We start from the raw sequence: 13,467 nt of genomic DNA on the forward strand, positions 1-13,467 counted from the left end.
AAAAAATCGGTAGATTTCGGTAGATTTTATAAATGCAATTGAGAACGTATTATATTATATTAGGCAGTGTTGTCGTTTCTCTACTTGGAAAAATCACAGAAGTTCACATAAAAAAACATGGGTTTTTCAGTTTTTTTCAAACAAATGCCAAGGTTTAATATATAATTTATTATGGTTAGGTTTAAGTTGTTCTTAGGGTGCGGAGGTAGGGTGCAAGTGGCCATATTAATCTTATTTAAATAAAGAATTAAGCTGGGTATATTAAAAAAAGCAACTTTTTATTATCTGGTTTATTAGACTGTACAAATTAAAGTTACATTAATTTTTTAATTCATTAAATGAGTAAGGAAAGAACACATAGATAGATACCATAAGTGAAATAATCTTATACAAAATTGATATATAAAAATAAGCTTCCTTCCTCGTATGAGTTTTTTCCTTTTAAATTGAAATCTGTCAATTTTTGAAATAAGGTTATTTTTAACAGGAAAAGTATGGCATAAATCTTTGTCAATAAATTGTTTGGTATATAGTGTTGGATATTGATTTTATAAAAATGTAGGAATCTTTACAGTTTGTTCCGTTAGTTCTGTAATGTAAGCAGCGTGATAATTAGGTTAAATCATAGATGGCGGGCAGTGTACTAAAATGAACTATTTTCTGTATTAACGAGTTGGCAACACAGTGTTTTAAGTTTTTTTTTTCTCTCTCTCAAGTAATGGCCGACGACGCCGACGTCATTATTTTTGTAAACGTTTAGTAAGTTTTCTCATTTTTCTCGCGTTTAGTAAAAGTTTGACCATTAAATCCTTTTGCAATGTACGCTTCCGAGTTTTATTTCAATAAATAACTTTAAGAGGTTATGGGCCCAGTGGCCAGGAGTCGGTTTATCGCGGCAAAAGGATTATGGTAAAAAGTAAGCTGTAGACAGTTTAATAGTACATTCCTGTTTGGGTGCAAAGTATTCTGAGTCGTTATTTTGTGTTTGTCTGGAGAAATAGCAGACTATGGCTAAAAAAAACCATAATACAGTGCCAATCCTGGAGGCGAACAATTTCAATAATTGGCATTTTAGAATCAATACTTTGTTGAGAAGGGAAAACTGTTTAGAGGCCATACAAGTAAGTCAGCCTGGTGAGGAGGCTCCTACAACAGAAAGAAATGAGTGGCAAAAGAAAGACTATAAGGCTCAGTCGATTATTGTCCAAGGAGTATCAGATAAGCATCTGGACATAATAAAGGACTGCACAAATGCAAAAGACCAATTAGAGGCCCTGAAGAATGTTTTTGTTAGGTCTAGTTCCTTTACAAAGCTGTCATGTTGGAGAAAACTTCTCAATTTAAAGACTCATACAGGTGAGAGGCTGGAAGATCATTTTTTGAAATTTGACACCATTATTCGAGAGTTGAGAGAACATGGATCTGACTTGAGTGATAGTGACAAAGTATGTCATCTTTTATTATCTTTGCCACAGCAGTATGGCACTGTAATCACAGCTTTGGAGACTGTGTCAGATGTTACTTTTGATTTTGTGAAGGCGAGGCTACTCGACGAAGAAATGAAGTTGAAATCCAAGAGTGTCGAAGAGAGTGAAATTGGTTTGCATGTAGCTGGTAAAACTTGTTTCATATGTGGCAGTCCACAACATTTTCAAGCCCAATGTCCGAAGAATAAGAAGCATAACTTTAGAGGAAGAAGCTACAGAGGTTTTAGAGGTAACCATAGAGGTTTTAGGAGTGGAGGTCAAGCTCATACTCAAGAGAAAACAAAAGGGGCTAATGATACTAGGAGGCATCAAGTAAACGCAGCTACTGAAGTAGTACTATATGCAGCTAACTATTGCAGTCAATTAGAGGGTAGAGTCAACTTTGTTCTTGATTCAGGGGCAAGTAATCATTTTGTGCAGGCAGGGTTGGAAAATAAAATGCATAATGTGCAGGTGCTACCACAGGATGTATGCATACATATAGCCAATGGTGAAATTTTGAAGTCGAATAAGATTGGTACTTTAAAAACAGAATGTCAAGGCATCACACTATCTATTGAAGCTCTCATTGTGCCAAAAATGAAGCACAACTTATTGTCTGCATCAAAACTAACCTCAAGAGGACATCGGATAATTGTGGAGAAGAATGGAACTACCATAAGCGGTAAAGACTTCACATTGCAATGTGAGACCCAGAATGGGTTATATGTTTTATCTATAGATAAAATAGTTGAGCCACATATGTACCAGAGCCATATATCAGTGGAGGACTTATGGCATAGAAGATTGGGCCATGCAGGTGGTGACTCGCTTATGCAGCTTGGATTGTCAAAATGTGACAAAATATGCAGCAGTTGTATGGAAGGGAAGGCGACAAGGTGCCCATTTGGGGAGAATAAAAGGGTCACCAAAGCGATTGGAGATTTAGTGCATAGTGATGTATGCGGACCAATCACACCAGCCACTGTACATGGTGGTAAGTACTTCCAAACTATATTGGATGATTACTCACATTTTTTGATTATCAAAGTATTAAAAACCAAAGATGAGGCTAGCTCAAATCTTATACAGTATGTTAAAGATCTTGAGAGGTAATATAAAGTCAAGGTCAAAGCCTTTAGATTAGATAATGGGGGTGAATTTATATCAAGAGATTTCCAGAATTTTTGTAAGAAAAATGGTATGTCTTTAGAGTACACAATGCCTTACACACCTCAAGAAAATGGGAAAGCCGAGAGGATGAATAGAACATTACTGGACAAGATTAGGACTAAAATCATTGATGCAGGTATTTCAAAAACCCTGTGGGATGAGGCTCTCAGATGTTCAGTGTACGAATTAAACCGTACCCCAACCAGAGCTCTACCCAAAGGAGTTACACCCTCAACAATTTGGCATGGTAGGAATGACCTAAGCAAACTTAGAATTTTTGGTTGTCGAGCTTGGTATACCATACTACCTAAAGGTAATAAACTGGATGCAAAAGCCAGAAAGGCCATCATGGTTGGATATTGTGGTGGTGGTTACAGACTTTGGTTGCCAGAAGAGCAGAAGATTGTGAAGTCCAGGGATGTAAGGTTTGACGAGAGCATAATGGAGTACAAAGACCGAGACAAAGACCATGGAAAAGAAGGACCTGAAAGGAGTTCAAAGAAACAAGTATACTTACCTGAGGAAGAAGAGGAAGATGAGAGACAAATTGAAGTGCCAGAACAAATTCAAGAGACAGAACCTCCTGACCCTGATGAAGCAGCAGCTGATGAGAATGCCGGTGGTAGTAATGATGAATATGAAGAGCGTTTACCCTGGAGTGAAGAGACTACAACAAGGAGAGGTAGGACTGTTCATAGACCCAAGACTTTAGCCGATTATGAGCTATACAGTGCTTATTGTCTGCTAACAGCACTTCCAGAGGAACCAAAAAGTTTTGAAGAGGCCTGTAAAACAGCAGACTGGAAAGAGGCTATTCAAAAGGAAATCCAATCTCATTTAAATTCTGAGACATGGATCCCAGTCGAAGAACTTCCTGAAGCGCAAAAAGCCATCGATACAAAGTGGATTTTTAAAATTAAGGAAAATGGTGTGAAGAAAGCGAGGTTAGTAGCGAGAGGTTTCCAGGTACCTTATAATGAGAGCGATGATTTTAGTTACGCACCAGTATGTAGACTAGCTACGATAAGATTACTAATTTCAGTGTCATTACAGTATAACTGGAAGTTATACCAGATTGATGTGCCCACAGCTTTTCTAAATGGATTTTTAGAAAATGACATATACATCAAACCACCCGAAGGATTCTTAACAGAGTCAAAGTGCCTAAAGCTAAGGAGAGCTTTGTACGGATTGAGGAATGCTCCCAAGTGCTGGAACATGAAGTTCAACCAGGTCATGACAGATTTAAATTTTACAAGGTCACAACACGATTATTGTCTCTATGTGAATGGATCAATATCTTTAGCATTATTTGTTAATGATGCATTAATTATTGGACCAGATAAAGAAGTTAAACAACTTATTGATCACTTGTTCCAGGAATTTAAGGTTAAACTTATGACAGAAGTTAAGAGTTTTCTTGGAATGGATCTAAAAAGGGAGTCAAGCAGTGTTCAAATAACCCAAAGAAGAATGATTAAAAGGTTGCTAGAAGAGTTTAGAATGGAAGAGACACGAACCGTAGCAACTCCAATGGAAGTAAATTTTCAAATAGACTGTAGTGGAGAGGCAGTGTTGGAGAATGTTCCATACAGGCGTTTGGTGTGCAGTCTAATGTATTTGTCCTTAGTAACCAGACCAGACATATCCTACAGCGTATCTTATTTATCAAGATATTTGGACAAGCCAACTGTGAGTGCATGGAGAGCAGCTAAGCGGATTATCAGATATTTAAGCTCCACTATTGACTATGGACTTGTGTTTGCCAAATCGGACAATGAACTGATAGGTGTTTGTGATGCCGATTGGGGAGGTGACCATCTGACTCGAAAGAGTGTTAGTGGATTTGTGTGCTTTCATGGAAAAAATCTGATAGCATGGCATTCACGAAAACAAAATTGCGTTGCATTATCCTCGATGGAAGCAGAGTATATTTCTGCAGGACTGGCAGCACAAGAACTTGTAAACCTCAAAGGTGTGCTCAGTGATTTAACACATGTAAATAAACCAGTGCTATTAAATTTAGATAATCTTAGTGCCATATCTATGATTAAGAATTGTGAGAATTCAAAGCGTAGTAAGCATATAGATATAAAGTATCACTAGAATTTTTGGTGATCCTTAATGTACACCTTTTACATTAAGGATCTTTATGTAAAAGGTGTTTTATTAATAAAATATGTAAGCTCTAATGATAATTGTGCTGATATGTTTACGAAATCATTAGGAAAAGAAAAATTTGTAAAGTTTAGGTCTTGTGTGTTAAACAAATGTTATTAACTATGTTTTGTATTCTTAAGCAGGGCAATTTAAATGTAGTTTTAGTATTAGGTGACTGATTTGTTATTACATTGAAATTGAGGGGGCGTGTTGGATATTGATTTTATAAAAATGTAGGAATCTTTACAGTTTGTTCCGTTAGTTCTGTAATGTAAGCAGCGTGATAATTAGGTTAAATCATAGATGGCGGGCAGTGTACTAAAATGAACTATTTTCTGTATTAACGAGTTAGCAACACAGTGTTTTAAGTTTTTTTTTTCTCTCGCTCAAGTAATGGCCGACGACGCCGACGTCATTATTTTTGTAAACGTTTAGTAAGTTTTCTCATTTTTCTCGCGTTTAGTAAAAGTTTGACCATTAAATCCTTTTGCAATGTACGCTTCCGAGTTTTATTTCAATAAATAACTTTAAGATATAGCAGACCAGAAATCGTTTTTGTTTCAAGGCGATTCCTCTGCTTTGTTTTTAATAAATTATATGTAGAGAATACTCTCTCACAATTTGCAGAAAAATGAGGCAAACATAAAAGGTATGTTACAAAATTGGAAAGGGTTTTAAATACCTGAACATCATCTCCTGATTTTATTTCCTTAACAGATTGCCAAAATGACTCAACATTACTACTAAAGCTTTGTATTTCTTTAGTGTTTCTAAGCAATCTCCAGTCCATCTAAATTTTGGAAATTTCTTTCATCAATTAGATGAGGAAAAGATAAAGCAACATCAACAATGGATGGTATGGTACCTTGTTTTACTTTTTCAGGGTCAAGAATTTGAAATTTTTGAAAAATGTTGTTCCTTAAAGGAAATCTTAGGGTTATTTGGCTACAGGCTTCTTTAAAAAAATCCAGGCAACGTAATCTAAAATCTTTGATTTCGATGGGCGGCACATTAGTTATTTTTTGATATAAAACATGTAATTTAGGAGATTCTGACTGGATTTCACGATTAAGTTGATTAAAATAAGGCAAGACATAGTCCAAAAATTGAAAATATAACTTATTTTTTGGATCCTGTAATTTTTGTAAAATATTTTCGGCTAATAAAATGTAATTTTTATTGCTGACAACATCAATAAAATACAATTGTAATGGATTATACTGCTCTAGGATTCTTTTAACAACACTTTCGAGGGACAACCAACGAGTCTGAGATGGGTGAAGTAACTTATGAATTTTAATATTACAGAAATTTTAAAATTCTTTAAATTCAAATTTTCGCTTTAGACTGCTATTAAAATAATTATGAATATTTCTTGCCAAATCTTCTATATACATCGGGAGTTTATGGCAAGCATAAGAGGCACAGAGATGAAATGAATGGCATATGCACTTCATAGTAAATAACCCTGGAACATCATTTTGCAAAAACGCCATCACAGAATTATGGGCACCAAACATAACATTAGCTCCATCTGAAGCAAATCCAATTAAATGTTGCTTATATGGAATGTTATATTTTTTTAAATTTTCTACCAATAAATTGTAAATACCTTGTGCGGTAGAATCTTTAATTTTCATTAATTTAAAAAAATTATCTTTAACAAACTGAACAACAACGCAAAGATGTTTTTGTGTAGATAAATCTGTGATTCGTCTATAATTAAAGAAAACTTTTGGCTCCTTAGTATATCGCAAATATTTTTAAATTCCTCATCGCCGATAACATTATTGATTACAGCGGTAGTTTTGGTACGTGCACAAGCTAAACCCTTTGCTATTTTAGAATCCGGAAATGCTGCAAGGCACAATTAAGGCAAATGATCCATAACCCTTATTGAAAGATTATGCTCAGCCACAAATGCAAATAACACCGCCCAACAGCATGTATGTTGCATGGAATATTTTTATGATTCTAGGCTTATTTTTAATGCTGATATTAAATAATGTCATCAGTTTATATGTGTCAGCTCTAGTTTTTGAGTTAAAAGAAGGGAGTATTTTTTGGGAATTAAAAATACACTCAACGTACAAACATTTTTAATTACAAGAACTATACACTCAGGAATTTTCTTTTATATGATTTTCTACTAGTTTTGAATGAACTCCTACTCTGAATACTCCAGCAAAAATCGGCCAACATATGTGCATCCCAGCGACCCTGAAATCGTTCCTCCATGGTTCGAAGATCTTGGTGGAATCGTTCACCCTGTTCTTCACTCATGTCACCGAGATTTTCAGGAAAATGGTGTAAATGGCTGTGTAGGAAGTGCACTTTGATGCTCATGTTACATCCAAGTCGCTGGAAGTGTGACAACATCTCTTCGACGTGCGCAATGTAATCATCACCCTTCCTATTACCTAAGAAATTTTGGATAACCCAAACAAAGGAATCCCATGCATTCTTCTCAATTTCTGACATTGAGCTGGTGAAATTAGGATCGTTTACCAACTTGCGAATTTGTGGACCATCAAATATACCTGCCTTGAGTTTTTCTGAACTTAGACTTGGAAATTTCCTTGAAATATATTTGAAACATTCACCATCTTTATTTAATGCCTTAACATATTGCTTCATTAAACCTAGTTTAATGTGCAGGGGTGGCAATATGATACGATCTCGTGGCACTAGAGGTTCATTTATAACATTAAGACTACCTGGAAGTAGTGCTTCCCTAGAGGGCCATTCTTTTCGTGACCAATGTTCTGATTTTGCTCTACTATCCCATAAACACATAAAACAAGGATATTTAGTGTAGCCTCCTTGTTGTCCTAAAAGGAAGTTCACCATCTTAAGATCAACGCAAATCACCCAATTATGATCGTTATATTTGATTTTGTTCATGACCAGTGCTATTGTGGGGTATTCTTCCTTAACTTTAGTTGAATGTGCTATTGGTATGGAGCCTAGTTTATTTCCGTTGTGCAATAGTACACACTTCAAACTCCGTTTTGACGAGTCAATAAATAAACGCCAATCGATTGGTTCATATTTCTGCAAGCCCATGGCAGTCATTAAACCAGAAATATTAGTACAAAATACAAAATTATCCTCTCCTCAGCGAAAAAGGGAAGTAAGTCTTTTTCTCGAGTGCGGTAATAAGAAACTTTAGTTTCTTTAGTTAAAAGATTTCTCTCTTTTAATCTGGAGGCCAATAATTCAGACGAAGTTTTGGATAGTCCAAGGTCTCTAATTAAATCATCAAGTGCACTTTGATCGAATGGTTTTGGTTCAAAGAGATTTTCTGGAACAAACTCGTCATCGCTCATGCTACTCAGTTTATTCAATTCATCAGAACTTTCTGTAGATGTAGATGGTAATGGTAAAGATGTATCTTTTGAGCTCCTTACAGGCCTCACAGCTGATGTTGATGTGGGGTAAATCCATTTGGAGCGGTTCGTCTTGTTGATTCCTTTTATATTAACAACGCAAAAATAGCAGTCATCGTGATGATTTAAAGGTTCACGCCAAATCATTGGGGATTGGAATTTAAAAGAGAGTCTCTTCTTAGTGGCCCATAAACGTAATTCTTCAACACAAATTTTGCACACAATATTGGGCACCCAGCACTTGTTATCTGTTTCCAAAGGAAAACCAAAACACACTAAATACGCTCCTTTCACAAAGTCTGACATATTCAATCGAAATTTTTGAAAAACATATTCACCACAAATATAACAAAAACAATTCGGATCGTTAATGCAGACCCTTCTTAGCGAAGTCATGATGAAAATTACAATAATTTATCTAAAACGCGACTATAATAGATAAAAAACCAAAAATAAAGATAAATGAGAAGAACGTAGCTATATCTAAACAACTCGAGCTGTTAGAGTAAAACTGACGACAGATTCGAAATCAGATGCCTCGAATTAGTAAACAACAATAAAAATATTTCAGTCAACATAAAATAACCTTCGATTTGTTGTGCAATGTAATCTGATTTCAGCTAAAAAAAAATATATTTAGCTTATAAATATTTTTAAAATTAATTAAAAAGTACCCTCTTTAATATTTCGATATGTGGCAAGTTTAGCCGAAGTATCAAGGCAAAATTGTCCAATAGATGGTTGGCTTCTTAACACTTTTATTTTATCCAAATGAAATTTAGATGATCCATGCTTCCACAAGGCGTCTTTTCCTCTGGATATATGTATATCTTTATGGCAGCTCCGACATTTCGCATACTCCGCTCCCTTTTGACTTTTTAGTCCAGTGGCGGCTTATGCTTTACAAATCTGGGGGTTTCAACTGTAGGGGCCGTCGGTGATCTCGAATGAAAGACTAAAAAGATTATCGCTGGCGCTTTGGCGGAGGCGAAAACATTTTTCGGTGTCATACCCACTTTTAAACGGCCAAAATAAGCAAAAAAACTGGAACTTTTGATATAATGCAATAATTAAATTAAAAAAACACAAACGAAAGAAAAAAAACTTTAATGACATAATACCCTAAAAATAGATAAAAAGCGTATGTCGTAATTATAAGTTATTTAAAAGGAAAATCCATCCGACGTTCTTTAGATTCGGCAAATTTATCAATTACTCTTTGATTGAAATCAGGAATGCTTTCGATAAGATCCCTTTCTTTGGAAAGCATTGCCAAAGCAGAAAGTCTTTCTTGGCTCATGGTGTTTCGTAGAAATGTTTTTATCCTTTTGAGAGTAGAAAAACACCGTTCTGCTTCAGCTAAAGCCATTGGAATGGTAATTAAAATTTTTAAAAGCTTAATAGTTTCACTAAATGTTTCACCATTCTGAGAAATATAGTCAAACAGCACAAGTAGTCCCGAGATTGATCTAAATTCCTGTGTTTCATAAAAAACTTTTAGTTCTGCTCGGAGCTTTTGTTCTATAAAAAATGGGTAACACTTTATTGTTTCTTTCAATTTTATTTCAGGATAATTAATACTATATTGGTTATACTGCTCCGAAAAAAAAAGACTAGCGGCGACTAAGTGTCCGGTAAAACTGAATCGTTCCTTTCCTTGACAAATAATAATGTCACATACTTCTTTTGCTTCTCGACAAAATTCTGTAGAGTCATCCAGCCTACGTCGTTTGGACGTGGATGGCTTAATAGCGTCCGTGATACTATTTCTAATTTCCATTAATTTATTTTCAAAAGATAATATGTAGGTATTTGCAAGAGCAGCGTCAATTTGCCTCGATTGAAATTTACTAAATAAAATATCCACATGAGGCATTATCTTATAAACTAGATTGAGCCAAACATAACTGATGCACCATCGTATGTTTGTGCAATGAGTTTGGTTTTGTTATCTTTAACATGTTTGTCAAGCTCTGCCAGAATAACCAAAGATAAAGTTTTGGCGTCATGATCACAAGGCACCAAAAAATCCCAAAAACGTTCAACTGGCTTACCGTTTATGATGTACCGAAAGACAATTGCCATTTGAAATATATTTGATACGTCACTAGTTTCATCGGCTATTATGGAAAAAAAATCTGCTTGTTTTATTTCCTTACAAATTTTTTCTTGACATACATTAAACATTGTTTGCAAAATCTAATTTTGGATTGTCTTCGATGTACCTTTAAATACTGATGCTTTTTGTAAATGTTGTTTTAGAGTACCGTCTAATTCAGCACTAAAATCAATCAAGCCTCGGAAAACCCCAGGATTAGAAGAAGACATAGACTCAGCATGTCCTCTTAACGCGAGTTCGAAAGCTCCACAAAAACGTACACAATTAATAATAATGTTTAAAATATATCGATTTTGTTTTACCTGTTCGTTATGCAGGTCAATATTTCGACGATATGCACCACTTAATTAGGCCGTGACACTTCCAAAAAGTGAATATTGTACGACATTCTTCATATGCGTTGCCGATGATGAATGTTTTTTAATGCGGTCTCCTGAGTGATTAAGATCAGTAAAACCTACTTTTGTCCAAGAAACTTCGCCTCCATCCTCCAATAAACAAGGAAAACAAAACAAAGCATTTTTTATTGGACACCCACAAAGCCACGTATGTTTATTGTACAAGTCAGGATTAAACGTTCTTATGAAAGTCCTTTTTTTGCTAGACACAGATTGTTCTATTTTTAAAGGCGGAGTAGGCCTGCCAAGTCTTTTTATCTCAGTCTTATCATTTAATGATCGGCTACAGAACGGCTCTGCAATTAAACTTTGCACCGAATTCATTTTTACCACTAAAGCTTTAAATTAAAATTTATTTATATATGTTTACAAAACAGTAAATTAATTCAACACATAAAAACACAACAACGTACCGCGCCATAAACTGAATCAATGATCGGATTTTATTAAATTTGTCAGTAAAATAAACAAGGTTTGCACTATTCTTGCAACCACACCCACCTTATGAGAAACATTATAGCCGCCTCCTCCGACGTAGGCAACTTACAATACGCCGTAATACAATGTATGTATAGGGTATGTACCGTTATCAACTGTCAGTACTGAATTTACTGGACGTCGTTCCGATATTTATTTCAGTTTACTGATTCAGTACTGAATGACGTCATAAATGCGTCAGTGACGTCATTAGTCTTTACTGGATTGACTGGGGATAAAAGCTACTGTAGGTACAGTAAAATAGTGGGGGAATGTCAACAACTGTCAGAAGTGTTGTTGATGTTGATTTCTTGAATCTTCTTGTTTACGTTGTAGTGTGGGAATTATTTTCCAAGTTCAAAACATAAATAGTTCAAAATAAAAGCTATGGCTATGAACCCCAATAATGTAGCAGCCATGATAGTGGCAAACACCGTTTCCGTTTTATTATTAACTGATGATGAGGAAGATGAACTGGACCAAGAAGACTTTTATATTGCCCAATTACAGGCTTAAGGACAGGCCCGTATTCGCGTTCCAAATTATTTGGAAAACGTGATAAACCTATATTCCGAAGAGGAATTTAGGATGCATTTCAGGTACCTAGGTACAAATTCAAAAGATAATATAGTATACATTATTAGTGAAGAAAGTGATATTTTTCAAGTCCTAAGTCCTAGGACCACAAATTTGCGCTCTTTAGCACTTTAAATTTTTTAGAAAACTCGTAATTGTGCACATACTGCACTGCAGAAAGAAAAAGGCACAAAAGTACATGTGTATTTTACTTTCTCACAGGAAATATGTTTGTTCGAAAGTTTTATAAGTTACGTTTTATAGGTTATGTTATAGTTGTGAAAACAGTGCTGAAAACTATTCCTTTTTTTGGAGCAAAACAGCACGCTGTATAAAATCGGAACGACAAATTACAGTAAAATCAGCACAGTACAATCCTGTACTGACAGTTGAAAACGGTACATACCCATAATCTACTGGTTTGCAGTTTGTGTGCACACCGCCGACCGTCCGTCAGCGATCTCGATGCGACGCGATGTAGTATAGGAAATGATTGTTTCTTTAAGGGTGTTACCCTAAAGTTTTAAATTAATACTGGATTGCAATTTACAAAAGATGCTATAATATAAATAAAAATATGTTTCGTTTTTTTAAGTCTTTTTTTTTTGGGGGGGTTGCGCAAACCTGCAAACCTAATGAGCAGCCGCCACTGCTTTTTACAATCCAGCTCTTAAATTTAGATTCCTTTTCTTTGGCACTGGAGGAGTTAACCTTGACGGCCCGGCAGTATCGCTGTCATCACTAAATGATAAGTCTGTTAGGAACTAAACGATGTTTATTTTTTATATTATTAACCATTTATATTTAATGAGTTCATATTAATATGTGCTCTACGTCACAACGTCGCAAATGTTTGTGACGGCCGGCCGTGTAGGCGTCATGAGAGAGTCTCGTCCCTGTTTTCGGTAGCATTAGCATCATTGTTTGAGTCTAATCAAACTCAGGGAATTTAAGAAACCATTATCGGCTGTGCACCCTTTTGTCGGTCCTATCATGTGTTGTGCCTTTGTTAAATAAATATGGTCCTTCAAGCAAGCATACATTAGTTGTTAGTTCACTTCTCAAACCTGTGCGAGAAAACTACGACCCCCACAAAGTCCATGGTGAAAATATCTACACAAAAAAAAAACGTTTTTGACAGGGCAATTAAAAAATTTAGAATTTACAAGATGTGAAAAATTACATTTGTTTAAGTAACAAATGCAATTTTTCAAACCCAACTTTTGCTACTTTAAAAACACTACCTACCTGTAATAAGAAAAACCTATAGCACTATTCATACTTACACAAAAGTTTCGATAAAACAAAAAGAAGTCTGTAATATTAAAATCAAATAAACAACGTGAAATAGCACTAATAATCCTCACTCACTCACACAACAAATTAACCTTATTATAATATCGAATTAACAACGTGAAATCGTGTTATTCGTAATTTACGGCACAGAAAACAGACCAAGGACCAAGACAATTTTCCTCTTTGTGTTCTGTGATTTACGGGGACTTTTTCAGTGGTCGCTTCACGACTTCGGGGATTCACCCAGTCATAGCCAATCTCTTGCCGATCCTTATATAACAGCGCACTATTTAATACGACTGAGTATCGTAAAAACTAAGAGATGGCGTCATATTATTTAGACATTATGCTTTAATGTTCCTTATTTCAATCGAGAACCTTACAAAAAATATTTTGGGTGGTGAGGTGCATTA

General features: G+C 35.3%; 1 protein-coding gene and 1 pseudogene across 12 annotated transcripts in view; one reads left to right on the plus strand and one right to left on the minus strand.

Moving 5' to 3' along the window:
* The window catches only part of LOC126747529 (heat shock protein 70 A1-like), a 402,096-nt gene that overhangs the window by 166,300 nt on the left and 222,329 nt on the right, over nt 1-13,467 (plus strand). The gene's annotated exons all lie outside the window — the stretch shown is intronic.
* On the minus strand, nt 5,570-6,406 carry LOC126747549 (uncharacterized; annotated as a pseudogene).

This window comes from Anthonomus grandis, chromosome 19, assembly GCF_022605725.1.
Source record: "Anthonomus grandis grandis chromosome 19, icAntGran1.3, whole genome shotgun sequence".
NCBI lineage: Eukaryota > Metazoa > Arthropoda > Insecta > Coleoptera > Curculionidae > Anthonomus > Anthonomus grandis.